The following is a 17,085-nucleotide window of genomic DNA, read 5'->3' on the forward strand; positions in this document are numbered from 1 at the left end:
GGCCTGCCACAGAGGACGTGTGCAGTGAGGGTGGTCTTATTTAGTCGCACGGGCAGAGTGAAGCAGTAGCAGTGGCAACGTGAAGGTAATCACCGGAAAGCTTCTGGGGGGCGGGAGTGTGGGATGGGATTTTGGAGGCTGAGGCTTGGCAGGGGTGAAGGAGTAGATTGGGGGTGAGAGGCAAGCTCCCACGTGCCAGGTGATGTGGGGCCCGGGAGGGGCAGGGATGGAGGATTGTCTGGTGAGAGGTGGAAAGGATGCCTTTACGGGAGCCCCATCCGCCAGTCTTTCTCAAAGGTCCTGCTCTCACTAGGGGTAACACGACTCTCTCCCAGGCCTGCCAAGGGCAAGCCAAGGGCGCAAAGACCATGAAAAGATACTGTTTATCATGGTGACCTCCCCAGAATGGGGCTGATTCCAGAAACTCAAGCAATTGACAGAGGCTTCCAGAACTCCTGGGTTCTCTGGACCTGATGAGGGACAAGGCAGCAGGGAAAGGGGCAGGGACTACACACCTGGCAGCCCCTGGGGTTGAGCTCCAGCTCTGCCACCGGCCAGCTGTGTGATTTGGAGCAAATCAATTAGCATCTCTGAGCCTCAGTTGCCTGGGCTGTAAAATGGGATAAAGATTGGAACAAGGACAGGTTCCTGGCCTCCCTACAGCTCCTCCTGGGGGTCCTCATCCCGTCCCCTTTCTCTGGACACCTGCCACAGGCTGGGGGTGGGAGAGGGGCTAGGTGGGGTTCTGGTAATTGAGGGAAGGGTCTGCTGAGTGTCTGTGGGGAATGCACCTGGCCAGGGCGTCTAGTCTCAGGTGTGGGAGGAGCTCCTGGCTGGGGATATTACATCTAGGGGACTAGTTTCTGGAGAAGCTAGTTTCAAAAACACCCCCACCCCTGTCAATAAAAATTATGTATATTTATTATAGAAAATTTGGGAAATACAGAAAAGCATAGAAAAGAAGATAAAGTGCATATAATGATAATACCACCACTTGGAGGCAACCATGGTAAGATAGTCCTGTATATCTTTTAGTTTTTAAAAATACAGTATATGTACATACTCGGAATAGGCACAGGGATGTAGATGACAATATAGGGGACATGGTCAATAATATTGTAATAACTATGTATGGTGCCAGGTACTTGATATATTGGGGGACCACTCTGTAAAGTATATGATTATCTAACTACTATGCTGTACACCTGAAACTAATACAAATAAGATTGAATGTAAACTGTAATTGAAAATTTTTTTCCAAAAGCAAAAATATTTATACGCACACACACACACGAGTATTCACACACCTATTCACAATACTCACACATATTCACACACATTGACACATATATAGGTAACTATCACAGCATAACACACTTAATGTCCATATATTTTTAAAAATTTAGAAACAGGATCATGAAATCATAAATGCATTATCAGTTTGAAAAACTATTTTGTTTCATTAGACAAAATATCGAGGAGACCCTTCCCCCAGGTTATTAAATACTCTTCTCCAAGGTAATTTGAAATGACTGTGGCGTCCTCCGTCTTTTGGGTACAATGTAAGGCGTATCACTTTATCAGTTCTCAACTGCTAGTCATCCTGGTTGTCGCTAGATGTTTGCTGTTAGAAACAACACTGTGGTGAACCTCCTCCTCCTCGGAGGAAAACCTCCGAGAGGCAGTAAGTTTCAATTGTCTACCCGTCTGTCTATCCCCAGGGGAGGGGGAGGCTCTCTGGGGCAGGCTCCTCGCCCGACTCACTAGCTGGGCTCCTGGCTCACTGAGACATCAGTAGCTGCTGATTGCATTGCATTTCTGGAGCCTGGGCTCTGGGCTGAGAGCTGAAGTGGTGGCTGATGAGGAAGGAGCCCACCTTCCAGCTAGAACACTCAGGTCCCCACTACCTCTCAGTTGGGCTGACCAACTTCTAGGGAAAAACATTCCCAAGCCCAGAGCCACCGGCCTTCCTGAGTCCCAGGGAACTGCTGCTTTATCTCCTCTCTTCCCGGGCAAACCAAAGGGTGCCTCCCCCACCAGGACCCGCCCCCTTTAGACCCTCATCTCTGACTCAGATCTGAGTTCTTTTGTGGTGTCTTCCAGCTGCGGGCCCAGCCACAGAGCCCTTTGCCTGCTCCGTTGGCTGCAGCAATGTCGGGCGGCCCCCTCGCTGGTCCCCATTTCTGACTGCACAGCCACGGGCCCTGGGACGTGCCTGCCGCACACCTCAGCCCTGCCCCTGCTCTGCCCGCCGCCTCCCGGGGCACCGGGGAGCCTTTGTCTCTTCCTCCCGGAGCTCTGGGCGGATGCTGTCATTCTTCCTGACAGATTTGTAGAATCTTATATTTCTGAGCTGAGCCCCCAGCTCTCAGCTTTTCAATGGAGAGGGAGAGGGAGAGAGAGAGTGAGAGAGAGAGAGTTAAGAGACAAAAATTGAGAGGTAAAACTTACTAATTTAATTTAATTTCTCTCCTCAAGCATCCAGCCTCCTGCAAATTTTCTGGTTTTAAATTTTTATCCTTTTTCCCCTTCTCCCTCCCTCCCTCCCTCCCTCCCTCCCTCCCTCCTCTCCTCAGCTCCCACACTCTCCCACCCTCCTGTCCTCACTTCCCCTCCTCTCCCCTTCTTTTTTAAGTTTTTTTTTCTTTTAACTTTCAAGGTCATTCCGGACTCCTAAAGCCGCCAGTCCCTCAGTGAGACATGAGCGCCACTGGCGTCCGTGGCCTCTGTTTCCGTGGCAACCCAGTAACCATTAATTTTCAATTAAAGGAGACAAAAAGCTGGATGACAGCGCTAGGTCTGCTGAAGATGTCAAGAATCTGTATTAATATACAGCAAGAGAGCATAATTGTGTGTCCATCTTCCCGAGCAGCGAAAAATGGAGGGATAATTACCAGCTCGAAAGCCACTCTGTAATTTAGTTCTTACTGTCACCACAGCCCTACACATTAGCATAAATTAAAAGCAGAGTTTATTGTTATCAAAGTGCATTGATATCGCCAGACCCGCTTTCTTCCTTTTAACTGTTTGTCGTGGGTGAGTGACTCCCCAACTCTCGCCGGGGTCTCCCTGGGGTGGGAGGAGTGTGAGTGCAGGGGCTGCTGGGTGCCGGGGTATGAGATTGGGAAGGTCTTGGCCATTTCTCCCATCTTCCCAGGGGCGGGTGGGGACCAGGGCCAGGGCGTTGCCCCTCTGAAGGGGCCTGGGGGTGGAGGGGCTTGGATTCTAACCCGCCTCTCGGTGCCAGTGCTTTGTGTAGCTCCAGCCCTCCAGCTCTTTCCAGAGGGGGCTGCTGCCCTTTGCGGGGTCCCCCTTCAGTGCCTGGCACAGAGCAGGGCAGGTGATGGGCGCTCAAAGCCAACCTGTTAAACAAAGGAATGCGTGAATGCCCCAGGGTCTCCTCTCACGGGTGGATGGCAGCAGGGGCCTTGCTGCTTTCCCAGTTCAGGGCCGGCCGGCTCAGAATGAAGGTGCTCCCAGTGTGGCCCCCCTGACCCCTCCCCGCTTGCTGCGGGACCACCCACCACTGCACCCCGCCCCCACACACACCTGGGTCCTGCCACCCCGAAGACTCACCTCTGGGCAGAGTAGCTGGAGCTCCTTGATGTGTCGCCCTGCTGCCAGGGTGCCCGTGACAACGACAGGAATCACAGATTCCCGTGAATGGGGGCTGCGGGCTTTCTCTCATTCTATCCAGAGAGAGCTGTCCTTCAGAAGGGAATTTAGTGTAATTACCCTAAGGGAGCGATCCTTAAACAGTCAGTCACAACACTGACCTCCTGGCTGAGATCTGACAGCAAAATTACAGGCTGTGTACTCAACAGAAGGGGCATCATCCTTTTGGGGATGCGGGGGTGGAGGAGGAGGGAAAGGAGATGCAGAAGCTTTAGAAGAAGAGTGTGGCTCCCAGCTGCCAGGCAAGCGGGTTCTCCTTGGCACGGCGTGTGTGGGGCAGGGAGAAGGTGCCAGGGTCCCCTGGTACTTCAGCGGGTTCACGGGGAGAGGTGGAGCTGGGCAGTCGGGCTCTTTAAATCTCTGAGCCACGGTCTGTGATCTTAGCTACATTTACTCTTATTGTGGGTGTGGTTTGGAGGGCACTGGGGACTATCTGATAAGCCACTCAGGCGTATTTCCCCAAACGGATCCGGATCCGTCCCTGGGTCTCTCTCCCAGTGCCTGTGTGTCACCGGTGCTCCTGCTGTCCAGCTAACACAGCCTGGACCCCATTACACTGCCCCTGGGTTACCTGCAGGGCTAGCATGCTCATCGGGGACCACTGCAAACCTAGCGCGGACTCATCTGTCGGACCTGCTGGCCTGTCACATGGCAGAACACTGGGCACACAGGCCAGGCAAGTCTGCACGAGGTGCTGGAGAAAGTCTGGTGTGCGGACACATTGCCATGGACTGTGGAGCCTGGGGAGGAATGGAAGTAGATCCCCAAATCTCACAGCTGGGAGGGACCCCAAGCCAGCAGGTCAAACTCCTCCCAGAGCAGGGGTCCCCTCTGCTCAGCCTCTACTGCAAACCCAGCGCCTCTGCTCACGGGACCATGGGCAGGAGGGCACACCTCTAAAGAGGGCCACTTTGCCCCTGGTCCCGGAGCAGCTCCTCCTGAGCAGACTGAACAGCTGTTCCCTGAAATGCCCACCTTCCCTTTGGAGCCCAGGAACAAATTTACGCTTTCTCTGGTGAAACTGCCTTTCAGCTACATGAAGACAAAGCTCAGCTGTCCAACATCTTCCACTCTGGGACCCGGTGGGCCTATCACCTTTCCATTCACCCTCTTATGGAAGAGCCAGAAGGAGTCTGAAAGGGCGAGGGAGGGCCCGAAACACAAATCCAACACTTACTGAGCATCTACTGTGCTCCAGAGAGAGAGAGAGAGAGAGAGAGAGAGAGAGAGAGAGAGAGAGAAACATCGAGTCGTTCCACTGGGTTATGCATCCATTGGGTGATTCTTGCATGTGCCCCGACCGGGGTTGGAACCCAGAACCTTGGGCCCCGTCTCACTTTCCTCTTCCCAAGCACCCCGTGAGGGCAGGATATGTCCTTCCCACTTTACTGTCGAGGACAGAGCGGCCCAGGAAGCTGCAATCACTTGTCCCGATGACTCCGGCTGAGGCCTTTCCTTGAGAATCCAGCTGCCTTTGCCCCAGGCCCCTCGGGTACCGTGAGCTCCGTCCCTGGTCTACCTGTCTCCTCACCTTAAGGGGCTTCGCTCCGGAGACACTGTCTCTCCTCTCTCCTGGGCAGGGGAAGGAATTCTGGGGGAAACTCGGCTCAAGTCCTGCTTCCTCCGGGAAGCCCTCCTGCCCTCAGTAATTGCGTCGACAACAACGCCAGCTCTTTTTCTGACTGCAGGCCCAGGCTCCAGGGCCCTTGTTGTGTGGGGGACAGAGGGCATGTCACTCAGCTCTCCAGGCCTTGCCCTGGCCCAGAGCTCCCTGGGACCCCTCTGTCCTCAGAGATCTGGATCTGCTTCAGAGACCAGCTTCTTTCCCCAGTTCCTCTACCCTTTCTGCTTCTTTCCACAGCTCTAACCCCTTCTAACGTAGACTTCACCCATTCCTAGGTTCATTGTCTAGTTCCCTTACTTTAGGCTCCCAAAGGGCAGACTTTGCTGGCTGTGTTTTCTGTCGCCCCCTAAGCACTCAGACCAGTGTCTGATACGCAGCCGTGCATGTTTGTCCAGTGGAGGGAAGAGTACTTAAAGCCCTTTGCGGCGGCATGGTATTTGCACAACAGAAAGGACCTCGGGCTCTAGTGATGGGTTAGGTGGCTTGTCCACGTTCATGGAGCAGGCAATACCGAGTCAAGCTCTCATTCATGTCGGGCTGCTGAGTACAGAGCCACGGCAGGGCCCGGAGCCAGGCCCTTGTTCTGAATTTTGAGTGGGGGGTGTGAGGCAGCTGGCTTCCTGGGGGCTTTCTGCCTGCAGACCAACCAGCAGATCCTCCTGGGGCCCCTTCCCTCCTAACAGGGTGAGGAAGGCTCCTTCCCCTTCCTGCAGCAACGTTCACCCCCGCCCCCATCCCCACCCCAGCCTGGGAGGGGCCCACAGGTGCAGTCCAGCTCCCTGCCCTTCCCCCGTCCCCCCCAGGACTGGGTTCCTGCGGGGCTGGAGTCCACACCCAGGGCCCCGGGAGCCCCTGGGAGGCCCGCACCCCAGACTCTGAGAGGCTCTTCTCCCTCAGATGTGAATCCGGGCCCCAGAGTGCCCACACAGAACATACATCTTAAACAAACACTTCTCCTTGCTGTTTATCTCCCTGGCCTTTAAACAAACTCTTTCAAAGGTTTCTGCTGATAGGAGAGATTTACTGAAAACCATTCCTTGCTTAAAAGCCCTGGGTTTACGCTGCTGGGGTGGGGGCAGCCAGGGGCCTTCGAGCCTGGGCTTTCTCTGCCTCCGGACCACATGTTTATCCTCCGGGCCTTGATAGAGGAGCAACACAGACTAATCTTTATGGAAAAGAAAACAAGGAAAGCAGAACAGGGGAGGGGTGGAGGCTGGGGGAGAAGTTTGGTTCTCGTCACCGACTCCATGAGGTCTTGGCAGGGCCCTCCCCGCAGTGCCCACCCCACCGAGGGCAGCCTGGGGGTGGGGCACGGTGCTGGGGAAGGGTGGGGCTTCCCTGAACTTTGGACCCCAGGCTCTGGGGCAGGTAAGCCTCTTCTTGGGCCCCCACACCCTGGCCAGAGGCCAGAGTGGGCCTCTCCTAGCTGGTGGGGGGAGGGCAGGGCAGCAGCCATGTGACAATGTATTTACTCCTGCTTTTGACCAACATTTAGGAAACACCTAGCATATGCCAGGACCTGGGGTACAGGGTTGAGTAATCATTAACATGGATTTCAGCATTTCTGTGGGCCTGGCACCGTTCTAAATCACTCATTCAACACAACAGCCCTAGAAGCAGATTCTAGAATTATCCCAGCTTTGCAGATGGGGCAACCAAGGCACAGATGAATTACTGGGCCCCCTTCCCCCCAGAGGTCTGGGTTTAAGTGGGATGCAGTCTGGGCATCGGATTCTGAAATGCATCCCGAGTGGAGAGCTGCTTTTATAGAGACGCACTCTCTCGCTGCCCCCCTCCTCGTCCTCCCGATAATAAAGTATCTCATCAACACGAAGGCGCACGCGTCTCTGGAGTCTGAGATGTGTCTCCCAATCCGTTCCTCGTGGGACAGAGTCACGCACACCTTATCATCTTAGGTTTGAGGAAATACAGTAGAAGTCCCCCCTTATTCACAGGGACACGTTTCAAGACCCCCCACCCACCCCCCCGTGGATATTTGAAACCACAGGTAGCACCAAACCCTATATATACTGTGTGTTTTCCAATATATGCCTATGATATAGTTTAGCTTTTAAATTAGGCACACAGGCCGTGGCCGGTTTGGCTCAGTGGATAGAGCATCGGCCTGGGGACCGGAGGGTCCCGGGTTCGATTCCGGTCAGGGGTGTGTGCCTTGGTTGCGGGCACATCCCCATTGGGAGGTGTGCAGGAGGCAGCTGCTCGATGTTTCTCTCTCAATGTTTCTCTCTCATCGATGTTTCTAACTCTCATCTCTCTCCCTTCCTCTCTGTGGGGAATCAATAAAATATATATTTAAAAAATAAAATAAGTTAGGCACACAGGAAGAGACGAACAACACTAACTAACAATAAAACAGGACATTCTAACAGTATACTGTAATCAGTTATGCGAATGTGGTCTCTCTCTCCAACAACAGAGACGGCTGCTGAGTGACTAACGGGCGGGCAGTGTATACAGTGTGGAGATGCCGGACAAAGGGATGATTCATGCCCCGGTGGGACAGAGCGAGACATCTCGAGATTTCATCACACCGCTCAGAACAGCGAGGAATTTAAAACGTATGAATTGTTTATTTCTGGAATTTTCCATGTAATATTTCAGGCCTCGTTAGACCACGGGTAGCTGAAACTGTGGGAAGTGAAACAGCAGATAAGGGGGAACTACTGCACAGTAACAGAGAACAAACCTCAGCCACCTGTGGGGGCCTGGGCTGGGTGGTTCGCATACATTATCTCCTGTAATCCACCTGCTAAAGCTTTGAGGTAGGTCACGTGAGCACTTCTGATGAGAAAACCAAGGCACCGAGAACTTAGTAACTTGCCCAAGACCATCCAGCCTGTGGGAGGAGGAGGCAGGATTGGACCCCACGCTAAATGGCCTAATATTTATTCGTGACCCTTGAAGGGTGCTCTGCGCGTTTCCGGCCGTCTTCACACTTATCTTGCCCGTGGAGGAAGACACTGAAATCCAGAAAGGCGAAGTGATCTGTTCCAAGTCACACACCTGACTTCTCAACCCAGGAATGGGAAGACCCAGGACAGGTTTTATTTTGGGCTTTTTCTAAACTTACCTGGGCTTTTGTAGATAGAAAAAGCTGCTCCTAAAAGGAGATTGGGGCCAGGCCAGAGGCCTCTGAGAGTGGGGGCCTCCTGGGGTCCAGGCCTGAAGGCTGGAGCCATGGCCTGTCCTGGGGCCCCCTAAGGGCAGGGACCCTGGGTGGGGTGGGTGTCATTGCAAAGCCTCTACTGACTGCAGTCTGTGCTTTTGTGTGACGTGGAGGGGCTGTGGGGCAGGTGGGGACGGGAGCAAACGGCAGGTAGGAATTTCCACTCCTTCCTGCCCGTAGCCCAGGCCGGAAGCCACGGCCCCTCCTCCGTGTTTACACTCAGCGGCCACCACCCTCACAATGGCACAGACTGACACCCTCCCTCTCCCGCCACCCCCACCCCCTTGCTCTGGGCCAAATACCTTTCCCCTCACCCTGAAAGCACCTTTCAGCACCTGGGCCCTGAGTTGGGCCCAGCTTCCAGGGAAGAAAAGGGGAGCGTGTGAGGAAGGGGGGCGGGGTGGGGGGGGGGGGGGGGAGGCAGGAGGTAGTCCAGGCTAGGACAAAGCCATGTGCTCGGTCTGCTTGCACTCCTCACCTTTCTTTTTCGTGTTATTTCTTATGACACCCAGTTTTGCAAACCTTTCCTTCCCCCCTAGCAACGCTGCACTAAGACACTTCATTCACACCAAGGTAAACACGACTGATAACAGCTTCTAAAGTGACCCTTCCCGGGGAGAAGTGCGCTTTGGCAGTGGCCTCTTTGTTTGTCCATTCATTCTTTGCTTTACTCAACAATTTCCTTTGGCGTTGCCGAGGACCCTCCACCCCCTCCGCAGGCCTCAGCCCGCACATCGCCGCGCTGTTTGGTGGGCTGCTGTCCAAGCTCTGGCCTTTGCCGGCAATGACACCTCCACCCTCTTACCCAACATGTAGATACCGTGGCAGCGATCCAAACGCTTTTTCACAATTCAGTGAAGGGAAAGGTAATGCATCCTCATGAAAAGAGTTGGGGGGGACTTTGCTTTAAGTGAAAAGGGAGGTGCTCTGATGGCGGATCTTCAGTTTATTCTGTGTGGCCATGGGGCCGAGCTCCTCCGGACAGCTGGGCAGGAGCCTAGGGGGCACCAGGCCTTGGGTGGAATTTCCAAAGAGGGCCATTGGTGATCAGGGTCTCTGGATTCCTCTCTCTCTCTCTCTCTCTCTCTCTCTCTCTCTCTCTCTCTCCCCTCAGTGGAGAAGGGCTAACTGTGAGCTGTTAGGTCAGTGGTTCTCAACCTTGGCTGCACATTAGAATCACCTGGGAATCTTTTTAAAATCCTGATTTCTGGGCCTCATCCTCCGTAAATTCTGTTTCTTTGTTATGGGGTGGGTCCACAACATTAGTGACAAAGAAACAGAATTTCCGGAGGATGAGGCCCAGAAATCAGGATTTTAAAAAGATTCCCAGGTGATTCTAATGTGCAGCCAAGGTGGAGAACCACTGTGTTAGGGGAAGACTCTGAGCTCAGAGCTGGGAGGGGCTCAAGGAATCACCTACTCCAGTATTTACAAAGGGCAGAGTGGCTTCAAAGGGCACAGCCTTTTCTTAAACTTAATTTACACTGAAATGCAAAATAGAAAGCAGCTACGCCTTGTAGCTCTGGTTGAAGTGAGGAGGGTGGCTGGGCCCTGCACACCCACCCCCCTCACCCCCTGAAATGGTGCGAAGCTCCCCCGTGGAACTCTGAAGTGAGTTCAGTGATCCATTCTACAGGCAAGGAAGCAGTCAGAACACAGTGGGGCGGATGGTGGTCCTCAGGGTCCTCCACCCTCCCATGATCTGCATTCCCTAGACTCATGGTGAACTTGACCTGCAAAATCCTACCCACCCTTCAGGGTCAGCTCAGATGCCGCCTCCTCTGTGGAGCCTTTCCCAGTTCTCTTATCCCAGTGGTTCTCCACCTTGGCTGCACATTAGAATCACCTGGGAATCTTTTTAAAATCCTGATTTCTGGGCCTCATCCTCCGGAAATTCTGTTTCTTTGTCACTAATGTTGTGGACCCACCCCATAACAAAGAAACAGAATTTCCGGAGGATGAGGCCCAGAAATCAGGATTTTAAAAAGATTCCCAGGTGATTCTAATGTGCAGCCCAGGTTGAGAACCACTGTCTTATCCAGTTCTGGGCCCACCTCCCCCTCTGTCCCCAGAGCTCCCAGCATTTGCACCTCTCTTAGGCTTCCCTTCCCTTGCGTCTCTGCTCTCCTGAAGCCGGTCTTCTCTCCCTCCCTGGACAGCTGGGCTCTCTGAGGTCAGGTGTGCGATCACAGGAAGCTGCTGACATGTTTGCTGGGGTGTAGGGAGATGCTTTGCCCATGGCGAGGGGTCTGACTACTGGACAGCCCTAGGTCTCATCCCCTCAGCTGGGGGAGGGGGAGCATTGAATTTGATTGACAGCTATTTGGAGACCTGAAGTAGTTCTGGGGGAGAGCAGCAGCCTTTGCAGTGGTTCTCAACCTTCTGGCCCTTTAAACACAGTTCCTCATGTTGTGACCCAACCATAAAATTATTTTCGTTGCTACTTCATAACTGTAATGTTGCTACTGTTATGAATCATAATGTACATATCTGATATGCAGGATGGTCTCAGGCGACCCCTGTGAAAGGGTCGTTCGACCGCCAAAGGGGTCGCGACCCACAAGTTGAGAACCGCTGCTTTAGAGCCTGGGGGAGGGGCGCTTCTGCCCTGAACGGGCCCCTCCCTCAACCCTGAGAGGAGGGATAGCAGAACTGCCGCGGGTTGGGGAAGCGAAGCCAGAGCTTCTACACCTCCCACAGCACTGGTTCCCTCTTCTCAGGCATTTTAAGAGCTCAGACTCAAACCCTTCAAGGGCTTTTGAAACAATTAGATTTGCAAGTGCCCGGCGCTCAGTCTAATTGCTTAAAAGCCACTTCAGGCTCCAACTGACCCAGAGTAAAGCCTGTTGAGGGGACCAGGAGGAGAAGAGACCCGAGACACTCTGTCGCCCTGTTTCCCCAGCTTTTTTGGGTGACGAGGACCAGGGCCAGAGGTGATGCCGGAAAGAGGCCTTCGACTGTCCCCAGCTGGCAGAGGCGCTGTCATCCCCTGTCCCTGACCCCTTGCCCCTAGGAAGTCCCTTACATATAATCCTCCTCTCATATACCCTCCCATGCCATTCCCAGCATCTTCACGAACAGTGTTCAGAGTTAGAAAGTGATTAACCCCAGGCAAGCAGGTCCAGGCGCCTCAGAGGGCAAAGCCCAAGCTGCCTGACTCAAGGATGATGCCGTTCCCCTGGCATCTTTGGCGAGGGGGCACCAGGAGCTTTCGCACTCTCCTAGTCAGCCCCATCTCTCTGTGCCTTCCGCATGGCTCTTTCCTCACATCCTGGTTCCTGTTTAAAATTCTCTCTGGCCCAAGAGACCTTGTACTGCTGTATATCAGATACAGTCACCTCCTCCCTGCAGCCTTCCAGGGCCTCCATCATCTAACCCCGCCTCCCCGAGCCCAGCCCTCCTCTGTGCCTCTTTGTGTGCTGTGCGCTTGCCTCCACTCTCACCATCCAAACGCAGCACCCCCTACCCTCCGTCTGTGCCCAGCACCAGGCTTGGGGGCGGGGGGGGGGGGGGGGGGGCGGGGGAGAGGGCGGGGAGACAGACAAAGGAATTGATGAGCCAAGGATCCTGCTCTGAGAATGACATGCTTTAGTTGGAACATGGAAACATAAACAGATTTGTTCATTTCTTTGCCAAATATTTGTTGAGCACCTATTATGTGCCAGCTGCTGTTCCAGGATGTTGAGGTGAACAAAACAGATGAAGTCCCCAGTTCACGGAGCTTGCATCGTTGGAGGAGAGGCAGGCGGTGATGCCTAAGCAAAGTGGTGGATGATCTGCCAGGCGGAGAAGCATGGAGGGAAACAAAGTGGGGGAGGAGGAGGGTCTTGGAGGTGGGACATTTCAGCAGAGACCGGAGTGAAGGGAGGGAAGAGCCTGCACCCAGGCCCAGAGGCAGAGCTGCCCCTGGGCTCAAGGAGGAATGGGAGGCCATGTGACTGGAGGAGAATGAGCGAGGGGGAGAGATGGGGAAATGAGTCAGAGGGACCAGCGGCCCGTCCCCCCCCCCCCCCCCCCCGACAATGGGGCTGCAGTCTTAGCAAGGTCTTTGGATTTTAGGGTGAGATGGGAGCCCCTGGGGATATTGAACAGGGGTGACAGGAGCAAGCATAGGCTTTAGAAGGCTGGCTTCGGACAGCTAGGACTGAGGGCAGGAGGAACAGCATGGAGACCAGTTAGGAGGCTACTGCAGTAGTCCAGGGAGAGATGGAGATGGTTTGGGCTGGGGCACTGGGAAGAGATCATTATAATACAGTGCAGACACTCTGTTATGAAAGCACAAGTTAGGAACCCCTGGTGGACCTGGAGACAGGGCCAGGCTGTTGACAAGAAAGGATTGCTGGAGGTTTGATCACAGACTGAATCTTAAATGACGAAGAACTGGCCCAGAGAGGAGACGGGAGATAGGCCAGAGGGGACAGCAGGAGCTGGGGTGGCTGCCTCCATGTTGCAGGGGCCAAGGGTCAGCGTAGATGAGCCAGGGCGCGACTTAGAGACAGGGCACGGTGTGGGTGGGGCTGGAGGGGCGGGAGGGGGGGGGGGTGAACACCAAGGGCCAGGAGCCACTTGAAGGGTTTGGGTAGCAGGGAGCCACAGAGGATGTCAAGCCTGCCCCTGTGTGATCCGATTTGTGCTGGAGAAAGATCGTTTTGGCTGCGGAGAAAGGGAGGGCAGGACTGAGGGCTGCTATGGGGACCCCATGACAGATGAGAGAGGCCTGAGCTGCAGGAGCTGTGATGGGGCTCGGAGGCATGTTTAGAAAAGGAAGTCACCGAAATGGTCAGACGTTGGCTGATGGGATAAAGGGAGCGGAAGGCGGCAGGACCGAAGAGGGACCCATGTTCAGCTCCAGGGCCTCTAGCCTGGGTGTGCTGGAGGTGGGAGTGGGTGGGGGGGGGTTACTTAGGGCCCTCCTCTGGGCCTCCTCACAGGGCAAGGAGCCCGTAGAGCCCACTGGGAGCCCCCTTCCTTCCAGATCATTCTTCAGATACCCAGGGCCCCGAAATTCTCGTGTGCAACCCGTGCAGGCCACCTCCCCAGGGCCAACCTGTGCTTCCTCTCCCAGAGCTGAACGCAGGGGATGTGCAGAGAGCTTGTGCGTGCGGACGGGGTGGCACGCGTGTGCTCCTCAAGCTCTTCACGGCTCAGGTGGAGCCGGGGGTGGGAAGGGAAGGCGGGCCGCCCAGGGGCAGGGGCTGGGGGCAAGAGGCAGTTCCTCCCTGTGAACTGAGAAATGGATATTTGAGCCAGGCCTTCTAGATTTTTAGAAGGCGTATGTGCCAGCATGGGAGCATACAACATATTTTACTTAACAGTTTGTTAACTGGATTTATACCTCTTAAGTATTTAGACCTATGGAATGTGGGTCTCCATATTGGGTTTTTTGGGGTTTTTTTTGTACCTTTGCCTGGTCCAGAAGGGGTGAGTGGAAAACTCCCCAGGCCAGGATCCTGTCTTATTTGCCAATTCACTCTCCCTCCCGCACCCCCATCCCTGGCCCCTGGGCCTTGGTAATTTCCACGGAGCTGGAGAGAGAATCAGATCCCAGCCTGATAGTGAGAAATGTGGACTTGGTGTGACCCCAGGGGAAGGGTTGGTCGGGGACTGCAGGGGCCTGTGGCTGGTGAGGCCTGGGCAGGGCTGGGGGTTGGGAGCTGGACCCAGGCTGACTCTTTAGGATGGAGTGGCCTGGGCTGGTTACTTAGCCCTCAGGGCTCCAGGCCCTTTCTTGCAGGACCGGACAGTGATAATAACCCCCATTACCCCTACCTCCCAGGTCCCGGGGGAAGCTGCAGTGTGTGCCTGCCCTGTCGTCAGTGCTGTAACAGATTTGTCATCACCATCACATAAAATGGCCCTGTGAGGCGGTTTACGCCAAGCTGAGGACCAGCTCCCGGCAGGAAGAGTCCAAGTTGGTTTTGGTGCCAGATCTTTCTCTTCCCACTTTCAGAGTCCCCCCCCTGGGCCCCTTCCGACCCCCCACCAGGGCTGTCTGATGTTCGGGCAGCTCCCCTGTTCTCTGTCTCTTCAACGCCACCGTCTACATCCTCTCATTCCTTGGAAGCTTTGCCAAGCAACTCACTTGCATATTCTTGAGGCCCCTGCTCCCAGGTTTTGGTTTCTCATCCATAAGATGAGGAAGTTGGGATTGATCACTGGATGAAATCTTGATTTTCCTCTTAACAACAGGATCTGCATTTCTAATGAAATCCCAGCCAGGGTTCCTAGGCCCCTGGCCTGTGTCTTCCTCTTCTTGTCAGATGCTTCCCCAGGGCACCTAGGTGTCTCTGACTGTGAGGCCCGAGCCACACGGAAGGAGCTCGGGACCGGCCTCGTGGGGAAGTCGCGATGGGCTTGAAGGCCAGAGGACTTCACGTGTGGGGAGGGCAGATCAGGCAGGACGTGAGGAAAGATGCAGAGACTGGGGCGGGCAAAGCCATGTGGGCACAGAGCCAGCCTGGCTGGAACGGCGAGTCCTGTCTGCGAGGAGGGGGGAAGGACCCACGAAAGGGGACCCCAGAAACATCTAGGGGTGAGGATCATTTCTGCAATAGTTGGGAACACAAGTCTGGGCCCCCTTCCTGCAGGAGGAGGAAGAGGCTGCCGTGAGGGGAGCGAAGGAGCCGGCACCGAGGGCACAGAGTAATCACCGTGTCCACAGTGTCAGAGTGCTGTGTGCAGCGTGAGCCGAGGTCACGTACAGAAAGCCCAGAGAGCGTCTCACCGTGCGGAACGCTGCATGAGCCTGTGCAGACCCCAGCGGACCCTGATTGCCAAAGCTGTGCATCCCCGCTGGCTTCTGCCCGCGCCCGGGTAGTGGCGGCCTAGCAGGTCACCGCCCCTATGCTCAACAGTTAGGGTGACTATGAGCTGTGTGTGTGGGTGTGTGGGGAGTGTTGTTGCAGGTGTCTTTCGGCCACTCCCTCACACACACACACACACACACACACACACAGAGATGCACTGTCCCTCAGTCCTGTCTCTGTTGCTGGATCATTCCTGGCCATCCCACCCCCTGCTCCAAGCCCGCACCTTGCTCTAGCCTCCTCCCTTCCCTTTCCCTGAGCCCCCGGCCCTCCCACTCACCGTAAATCTGCAGTGTCTGTGGGGGTGGGGGTGGGGAGGGGCTGTGGTGGAAACGCAGACAGGAACCAACCCCAGCTAATTTAAACGGCGATAAATCTCTGTCTATCAGGTTTGTTGTGAGCACAAACATTGCCAAACAAGGGCCCAGATGGCCTGCAGGCCCTCCTCCCCTCGGTCTGCAGAGCTTTAAATGGAAATGGTTGCTCTACACATCTGTTTACTACATGGGAGCGCCTGCGTCCAGGGGTGCTTGGCCAGGAAACAGGGGACCGGCCAGGTGGGAACCCTCTGCAGCCCACACCTGAGCAGGACTTTTCTGGCCAGTCCCTAACCTCCGCCTCCCCCGGGGCCTGCAGATGGCTCCAGGTGAGGCCTCTCTGACACAGGCTGCTTTGGGGAGGGGAAGGGAGGAGGCCACCCCCCTGGGCTGATGTTCAGGCCTCAACCTGCTGAGTTCCCAGACACACAGCCCTGGGCAGCCAGACCCAGCTCCTCCCTGTTGTTTTCAAACTTCTTCACCCTCTGCCCAGAACTTTCTCTTCTTCCCTCTGGCCAGTTAGAGCCTACCCAGGCCTTCAAGCCCAAGCCAAGCCCCACCCCCTCCAGGAAACCTCCCCACCCCTGGCCCTCATGGACCTCTCTGGGCTCCATTCCTTCCACACTGGCCCCGGGAACCCAGTGTGGTCAGTATGAGACAGCTGCTTCACGGTGGACAGGTCTGAGCGCACAGCCTGGCTCTACCGCTAAACAGAGGGACCTGCGGCAGGTTAATCTGTCAGCCTCACGTTCTTACCCTGTAAAATCGGTATCATTATGGGATGGCTGTGAAGTTGAATGAAGTGAGTGCAGAACGGGGCACAGTCTCAGAGCTCCGTGCTTGTCAGCATTTACTATTGGTGCCACCCAGACGTGACTGGGTAGCACGCTTCTCTATGCCCAGCCTTTTCAAAGAGACCTGTGTGTGTGTGTATGTGTGTGTGTGTGTTTGTGCATGCATGCGTGTGCACGTGTGTGTGTTTGGGGTGGGGTGGGGTGGGAGAGGGCTGGTCCTAGTTTGGGTCCTCTGAAGACATTTTGAGACCAGAACTTGAGTGCATGTAGTTTATTTGGAAGGTGGTCCCTGGAAGCTGGGGGAGGGGGGGGGGCATGAACAAATGAGCTGGGAAGGGAAGAAAAGCAGGTAATGAAGGGTGGTTAATGAGAGAGTTCATCTCTGGGTGATGGGACTTGCTGGGGAAGTGTGAGGACACATCATAGAATTGCTCCGCCCACTGAGCCTTTATCCACCCACTCCTGCCTCTCTTTAGTTGAGGGCTGTCCCTGGGACCATAAACCCCTGGCACTTCTGAGCTGCCCTGTGGGCTGAGCACAGCTCCCGTAGGCCCAGCACTAGAGAAACTGTGAGGTGAGAAGCAGAAAGGCTGGTTGGGGCGGGCAATTCCAGGCTCATGGTCCCCTGGCCATCACAGCAGCAGATGAACTGAGAGGCTGGCCCAGGGGGCATGAGGTGAGG

At 55.0% G+C, this 17,085-nt stretch overlaps 1 long non-coding RNA gene across 1 annotated transcript; it reads right to left on the reverse strand.

The window, feature by feature from the left end:
* Positions 1-2,954: 2,954 nt before the first annotated feature.
* On the reverse strand, positions 2,955-3,991 carry LOC139013222 (uncharacterized). The gene is made up of 2 exons (XR_011471951.1): positions 3,577-3,991; positions 2,955-3,362 (listed from the first exon to the last, which is right to left on the reverse strand). It is a non-coding gene; the product is annotated as an uncharacterized lncRNA (long non-coding RNA).
* Positions 3,992-17,085: the final 13,094 nt, after the last annotated feature.

Source organism: Myotis yumanensis, unplaced genomic scaffold, assembly GCF_028538775.1.
Source record: "Myotis yumanensis isolate MYYU_CA2020_CCGP unplaced genomic scaffold, mMyoYum1.0.hap1 SCAF_6, whole genome shotgun sequence".
In the NCBI taxonomy this organism is placed as follows: domain Eukaryota; kingdom Metazoa; phylum Chordata; class Mammalia; order Chiroptera; family Vespertilionidae; genus Myotis; species Myotis yumanensis.